Below are 8188 nucleotides of genomic sequence, written 5' to 3'. Positions count from 1 at the left end.
GCGTGAGCAATATCAGGTCTAGTGCACACCATTGCATACATTAGACTTCCGACGACGGAGGAATATGGAACTTTGGCCATATTCTCTTTTTCCTCCCTAGCTGTAGGACACATCTTCTTGCTCAACTTCATATGACCAGCAAGAGGTACACTAACAGGCTTAGCATTCTTCATATTGAAGCGCTCCAGTACGCGTTCAATGTACTTCTTCTGGGACAAATAAATCTTCCTTTTATCTCTAAGACGAGTAATTCTCATGCCCAAAATTTGCTTGGCATGACCCAAGTCTTTCATAGAAAAAGACTTACACAACTCTTTCTTTAGCTCGTCAATCTTGGAAGTATTTTTGCCCACAATCAACATATCATCTACATACAACAAAAGGATGATAAAATCATTGTCAGAAAATTTTTGTACAAAATACGCAATGATCTGAAGAAGTCTTCTTATAGCCTTGCTCCCCCATAACATATTCAAACTTTTTGTACCACTGTCTAGGAGCTTGTTTTAGGCCATAGAGACTCTTTTTGAGTTTGCATACAAAATTTTCTTTACCATCTACTTTGAAGCCCTCAGGTTGTTCCATATAAATCTCTTCTTCTAGGTCACCGTGAAGGAAATCCGTCTTCACATCCATCTGCTCAATCTCTAAATTAAGACTAGCAGCCAAACCTAGAACTGTGCGAATCGAGGATATTTTCACAACAGGAGAAAATATTTCGTCAAAGTCAATACCTTTCCTTTGACCGAATCCCTTAACAACCAATCTAGATTTGTACCTGGGCTTCAAGTTGTGTTCTTCAACTTTAACTTTGAACACCCACTTGTTCTTCAAAGATCTCATGCCCTTGGGAAATTTTACCAACTCATAAGTGTGGTTCTCATGCAAAGAATTCATCTCGTCTTGCATGGCTTCAATCCATTGATTCTTGTGCTCATCTTCCATGGCCTCCTCATAACATTGAGGTTCTCCCCCGTCAGTGAGTAACACATACTCATTGCGGGAGGAAGGAAACCGCTGTCTTGTGGACCTCCGAAGCGGAATATTTGATTCGTCCACAACTTCATGAACAACAGGATCATCAATAACAATATCATTGTTATTATCAACATCAACATGTTGATTTGATACATAATTCTGGGCGTCACCATGATTATCAAATCCAATAACATCATGCACACTTGTGTGAGGAACTTCATCATGATGGACTATACCATCAAAATTTGAAGATTCTACCTTCTCCGCTTTGTCAATATCTTCAATTGTTTGATTCTCCATGAAAATAATATCACGGCTTCTCACAAGTTTCTTTTCAATTGGATCATATAGCCTGTAACCAAATTCATCTAGGCCATATCCAATGAAGATGCATTGCCTTGTCTTGACATCTAATTTTGACCTCTCATCTTTCGGCACATGTACAAAAGCTTTGCAACCAAATACTCTCAAGTGGTCATAGGAAACATCCTTTCTATACCAAACACTATTTGGTACATCACTTTGCAAAGCAACAGCAGGAGATAGATTAATAACATGTGCAGCGGTCAATAAAGCCTCACCCCAAAATGAGTTTGGCAACTTTGCTTCAGAAAGCAAACATCTAACTCTTTCCATCAAGGTCCTGTTCATCCTCTCAGCCAAACCATTAAGCTGAGGAGTCTTGGGAGGAGTCTTCTGGTGTCTAATACCTTGATGCTTGCAGTATTCGTCAAATGGTCCACAATATTCACCACCATTATCAGTACGAATACATTTCAATTTCTTTCCAGTTTCTCTTTCAACTGAAGCCTGAAACTGCTTAAAGACACCTAACACTTGGTCTTTAGTCTTCAAGACATAGACCCAAAGTTTTCTCGAGCAATCATCAATGAAAGTGACAAAGTAAAGTGCACCACCCAATGTCTTTGTCTTCATTGGACCACATAAATCAGAGTGCACTAACTCAAGCAACTCTGTCTTTCTCGAAGGAGGGTAGGACTTAAAGGAAACTCTATTTTGTTTACCAGCCAAGCAGTGCTCACATTTTTCTAATTTAGCACTTTGGAAATTTGACAATAATTTCTTCTTGGCTAGAACATTAAGTCCTTTCTCGCTAATGTGGCTAAGCCTCTTGTGCCATAATGTTGAAGAGCTATCGCTCTCAACCGCATTCACCATATCAACACAAGCAGAGGCCGTAGTCCAGTATAGATCACGCTGTTTGTTACCACGAGCCACAACCAAGGAACCCTTAATGAGCTTCCATTTTCCATCACCGTTGGTACTAACATATCCTTCATCATCTAAAACACCAACAGAAATTAGGTGCAGACGAACATCAGGAGCATGTTTCACATTGTTCAAAACTAGTTTAGTTCCAACACTAGTTTCCAAACAAATTGTACCAATACCAACCACCCTAGAAACAGTCTCATTACCCATACTCAAGGTTCCAAAATCACCAGGAGTGTAGGAAGAGAAAAAATCCTTCCTTGATGTCACATGAGATGCGGCACCAGTGTCCACAACCCAGCTTGACTCATCACAAGCAATATTTATCATGTTTTCATCAAGAACGGTAACAAGATCTTCGGTGGTAACGGTGGCTAGGTAATTTTCATTGCCATCTTGTTTAGTTTCCTCTTTATTGTTTTCCCTCTTCAACTTCCTGCAGAACTTCTTTGTGTGTCCTTTCATGCCACAATGATAGCACTCAATATCCTTAAGTTTGCCTTTGGATTTGCTCCTATTTTTTTCTCTATGCTGAGAACCACGGGTTTTATTTCTCCCCTTGGGGCCAGTTATCAGGACATCCGACGAAGAGGAACTTTGAGTTTTTCTTCTCATCTCTTCGTTCAAGACACTACTCTTGACGAAATCCATAGAGATTACACCATCCGGAGCAGAATTTGACAATGACGTTCTAAATGTTTCCCATGAATCTGGTAGGGAACCAAGTAGAAGCAAGCCTTGAATTTCTTCATCAAATTTGATACCCATAGCAGATAATTGGTTCATAATCCCCTGAAAATTATTCAGATGGTCTGTCATCGGAGAACCATCATGATACTTCAAACTCAACATCTGCTTTATTAAGAACATTTTGTTGTTGCCAGTCTTTCGAGCATACAAACTTTCAAGATGCTCCCAAAGGGTTCGAGTATGTGTTTCTCCAGAGATATGGTTCAACACATTATCGTCGACCCATTGCCTAATGAATCCACAAACCTGTCTATGCAACAGACTCCACTCTTCATCTGTTATATTATCAGGCTTTACAGTGGTAAATACTGGTTTATAAAAATTCTTGACATAAAGCAGATCTTCTATTTTCCCCTTCCAAATGGCATAATTAACATCATTCAAAGTAACCATTCTACTTGTATTGGCTTCCATTGTGTTCCCCAAAAAATATAGTTATCACAAATCAAAGTAAATCTTTTTTGATGTGGAAGTTCAGACTGTGCTGCAACCACAGAGCATACTCAGATAAAACCTTGGCTCTGATACCAGTTTGTTGGGAAAACGCGAACAAGCACAAAAGTATATATGGTAAAAGTAATGGAAATAAAATGGGAAAATAACGACACCAAGAATTTTACGTGGAAACCCTTCTGAATAAGGGAAAAAACCACGGGCCAAGAGGAGCAATTGATATTATTATAGTAAGGAATTTTACACTGTGTAGTCACGAATACAACACTCAAAGTGACTACTACACACTCAAAAGGAACAACACTCTTTTGGTTTCCGTCTTACTAAAATATCGCTCACACTCTATTTTTCTTCACAGACTATTTTCTTATATAGTCTATGGAATACCTCACTTTGCTCTCAAAATAGTTTCTCTCTCTAACTTGGTGTGTTCTACAAATGAGCAAGAATGCTCTATTTATAGAAGGATAAAATCATATATATGTCACTAATGACATATGTAAACATAGCAAAGTCAAAAATGGTTGCAAATCTTACCAATTTGCCAACTACCAAATCTTTTCTTTTCAACTCCAATTACTATTCATTTTTAACAATTGCTTGTACCAATTGAATAGCTAAAGTTGATTAAAACAATGAGATGGATTCAACACTCGAAGGCATGTATCATTTTCTTCTTCCCATACTTCCCTAACTAGAGCCTTTCCATCAAACAATGCCTCTCAAAAAATGTACCATCTGAAGCTATACTCTTTTGGTCATCTGCCAACAAATAGAATGGATTTCAGATTCAACTAATAGACAAAATATTTTTGGGGTATTTCGAAATGTTGAACATAATTTTCAAGAAATGAGGGACTTTGGGAATTTCATGGTATTCCAATTTACATGTCATTATTTTCAAAATCCAATTTTACACCATCTTTCAAGAACTTGGAATCAAAGGATTGATTTTCAAGAAATGATGGAGCTTTGGAAGAGAACTTCATCAGAAGAAGAACCTGGAATTGAAGGATCCATTTTCCCAAAAAGAAGAGAGAAGAAATCAGAGCTTTACACACACAAGGAAATTAAGAGCGATTGTTGATCGTTTGTTTTCACAGAGTTAGTTGAAAGAGAACTGGCAAGTGAGCGGGAAGGACTATTTATACAGAGAATCAAAATAAAAAAATGACTCCTTTTTATTTTTTTGGGCCGTTACATCTATCAAAATATCTAAAAATATAAAATGATAGACATTTGTCTTGACTAGATTCTAGAAGAAAAGGCGTGTCGTGAGATCCGGGGTTGGGGTCTGGATCAGGGTAGGACTCAGGTAGTTGGTCACGAGTTGAGGTTAGGAGTTTGTAGTTAGAACTCGGGGTTGGGTCTCAGATCTGAGGTCGTGGTTGAGTTCGGGAGTCAGGGTCGATGTCGAGGTCAAGAGTTGGATTGGAGTTGACAATCATTGGTTGGGATCGGGGTCAAGAGTCGGAACCTGGATTAGGGTCGGGAGTCAAATCCTGAAGCAATAACGATCCTTGGATGGGGTGGGAAGTCGAGCCTCGAGTCGAGGTCAGGTCGGGTCCTGATGTCTTGATCAAGATTCAGGTCTCGAGTCAGGGTCAGAAGTTGAGTCTCAGGTGGGGGTAGGGAGAGCTGGTACGTAACCCGACTCTCATTCGACCCGAATCCCGACTCTTGAACCCGACCTAAGATCCTAACTTGGGACCCGACCACGACATGAGATCCTGACTCAAGTCCCAACTCTCTATCTGAGATCCCTACTCAAGGATCGACTCCCCACTCCGACCCAGCCTGCAACCCGACTCCCAATCCAGACCTCGACTTTCAACCCGCCACCTAACAATAATATTTTTCTTACTTTATATTGGGAAGTCACTTTTTCAGTTGAATTTTTTTTTTCAAAATAGTAAGATCAACCAAAAATGAGAGAAAAAAGAAACCAAAAATGAGGAAATTGAAAAATATATTTTTCTTCCTACTAAACACACCCAAAACATTTGATTGAAACAAGTTCTGTGCTTCTCACCACCCTTGTGACCTAGCCCCAATTTCCCCAAATTCCTCAGGCCCTTTCTATAATATTTAGCATGCTGGCATGTGAGCTAGAATCCCCATCATATTTTGTAAGGGTGAGACAGTTTTTCACTTGTGAACACAAAGCTCTGCAGGTTAGACGTTTGCTAAATTGCCTTAATGTGAATCCTATCTCCTGAGTTGATCATGAATATTTGTAATAAATATTCGATGTTTACTGTTAAAAGAAATGATGTATTTTATGTGGCCTAATTGATATTTGAGAACATGAACAAAAGCTTTTTTTTTCGAAATTTAAAACAGAAGTCTAATATTAAATATTGTTCAAGTGCTCAACTGGAACAAGTCGTCCGAGTGACTAAATAAAAATTTTTGTGGCAAGTTTAAGGGACTCTCGATGTATAAAGCCTTTCTGTTTCTTTTCTGTTAGTACTTGTACTTTGCTGGTTTAGACAGTATCGAAGGGGAGTACATTATTGTTTTGTTTGCTCTCTAAAGGCAGAACGTCAATGTCGGGCATGCCACTTATAAGCTAAACTATCATGGCAAAGCTGAACTGCACTAAATATCATTGTATTGTCTCGTGTGGCTGACCTTCTTGATAATTTCCCACCTAACAAAATCATGCTAGTTTGTTTAGATTGTTCAGTATTTGTTTTCGTTTATTTGGTGTGACTAGGTGCATTACATAGAGCTGGATACCATACTAATACCACCAGGACATGTGCAAGAGAACTTTTTGGTTGACCATTGACAAAGCAGGGGGAACCCTTATGTTTGTCTGTCACTGATTATGAACGTGTGTGGCGTTCAGTTTGAGCTTAACTTATATGTATGCTTAAGTTTATAGCTTGGGATTGTTGCGACTCAGAATTTTAACTTAAACTTTTCTTCTGAGATACAACTAGAGTGTTGCTTCTATTATTTGCAGGTTTAGGTAAAAACAAGTAAAATGGGAAGAGCTAAGATTGGTAACTCTGCAGCAACACCATCCGAGGTTGCCCGATCGTCCAGGAAACGTCTGAAGGCTGTGTCTAGAAATCTCTCTAACGGTAAAAATGGTAGCATAGAAATCAGCTAGACAACCAAAGAGGTCCTGTGATAGACCCGAGTTTACTGATGATGAGGGAAAGAAGTGGTATAAGAATTTCAAACTACACGACCGCTGTGTCTGAGAAGAGTATTAGCATTATAAAAGAAATGGGGTTTGGACACTCTGTTGCATTCACATGATCAAAGAAGTATAAGCTAATTGGGACCTGTACGATACAGCAAATGACAAGTATACATGTACAAACTTTTTCATGTTACCTTCACCAACGGACTTTGCAGGTCTTTTATATTAATTTGTTTCAATAGGAAAACGATAAGAAATTGATATAAGAACTTTGAACAGGCGCGGTTTCAACTTCAAGGAAAAAAAGTAAATTACTTTAGTCAGTCGCAGGGAAAATCAACACACAGAATTAAATAGAGTGCAAAAGCAAATTAAACTATAGACGTTCCTTGTGCAGGCATAAGCATTATCGTAAGCCTTTCTTCTGAGGTTTGAGAAGTTGACTCTTGTGCACGCAGAAATTGCAAGTCACTGCCATTCGCAAGGCTATTGAACTCCACACATTTGGATGGCGTCGTTGGCAGAATGTCACCAGTCTTTTAACTGAATACAGAAGCTTCCTTGTTGTCTCATCATTCATGACATGAGCAACACTATTTGTATGAATCTTCTCACGTGCTGATCGTTCATGAATACCAACCATAGTAACACCAATAGGCCAAGGTGCATTACCAATGGCTATCTTATTAAGATATTGATCCATTGCAGCAATATATTCTCTATTCATACAACATTCAACCATCACAACTAATGCTTTCCGAATATCATAATTAAGTAACCTTTTCCTGCATAAATCAAATAACGGATTCAAATCCCTAGCACACTGCATAAAAGTAGCCACCACTGTCTGGTTTTTAGCCTCAGGACTCATCTTATCCAGCTCCTGGTTCCACTCATTCAACAACTTTTTATAAAACACCAAAATCTTATCTTCATCGCACAAATCCTCAAAAATAGTTTTTGCTTCAACTTCACGTTTTTCCTCTTGACGACGTGTTTGTAGTAGTTTCTGTTCCAATTCCAATTTATGAAAAATTTCTGGCGACCAACCTGTTGGGTTACACTTTTCCGCTCCTCTATTATTTGTTTCACTACATCCATGTCAGTTTTATATTTTTTGTTCTGTTTCAGTGAATCCATGTCAATTTTCTATTTTCTGTTCAAGGTTATGAATTGTGAATTGTGAATTGTGAATTGTTTATAGAAACATTCTTTCGACATATCAAACACCATACAGCCTAAGGGAAAACATCAGAACACAGTATAGAATTTGGCAGGGAACTAAACAGAAGGAATAGAACATATCAAAAGTGATGCTGAAGCAGGTTTGACAAGTCCTCCATTGTTAGTTTTCCTATGGCCTATGAAGAACCACATGTTGTTCATCTTATATTCCAAACATACTTAGAACAAAACTTTGAACATCTTGACAACAAAGTTTAAGAACATTTTCACAATTAGAAAATTAAAACTAGTAGCGAAACTAGAATCAGAAACAGATTAAAAAAATATATATGAAATATTTTTCTTAAAGAAGAATTGTTGTTAATATGTGTCTAAAGAATCTTACTGATTGCAACAAACTTTGCAGAAACACGAAGTTACCAAGTTTAATGA

The 8188-nt window shown here is 38.2% G+C and overlaps 1 pseudogene; it reads right to left on the bottom strand.

Annotated features, from left to right (window-relative positions):
- Window positions 1-6799: 6799 nt before the first annotated feature.
- Window positions 6800-7914, bottom strand: LOC101252506 (uncharacterized; annotated as a pseudogene).
- Between the last annotated feature and the right edge of the window lie 274 nt (window positions 7915-8188).

This window comes from Solanum lycopersicum, chromosome 7 (assembly GCF_036512215.1).
Source record: "Solanum lycopersicum chromosome 7, SLM_r2.1".
In the NCBI taxonomy this organism is placed as follows: domain Eukaryota; kingdom Viridiplantae; phylum Streptophyta; class Magnoliopsida; order Solanales; family Solanaceae; genus Solanum; species Solanum lycopersicum.
The sequence above is the reverse complement of the archived record's forward strand: the minus strand, read 5'-3'. Positions and strand labels throughout refer to the sequence as shown.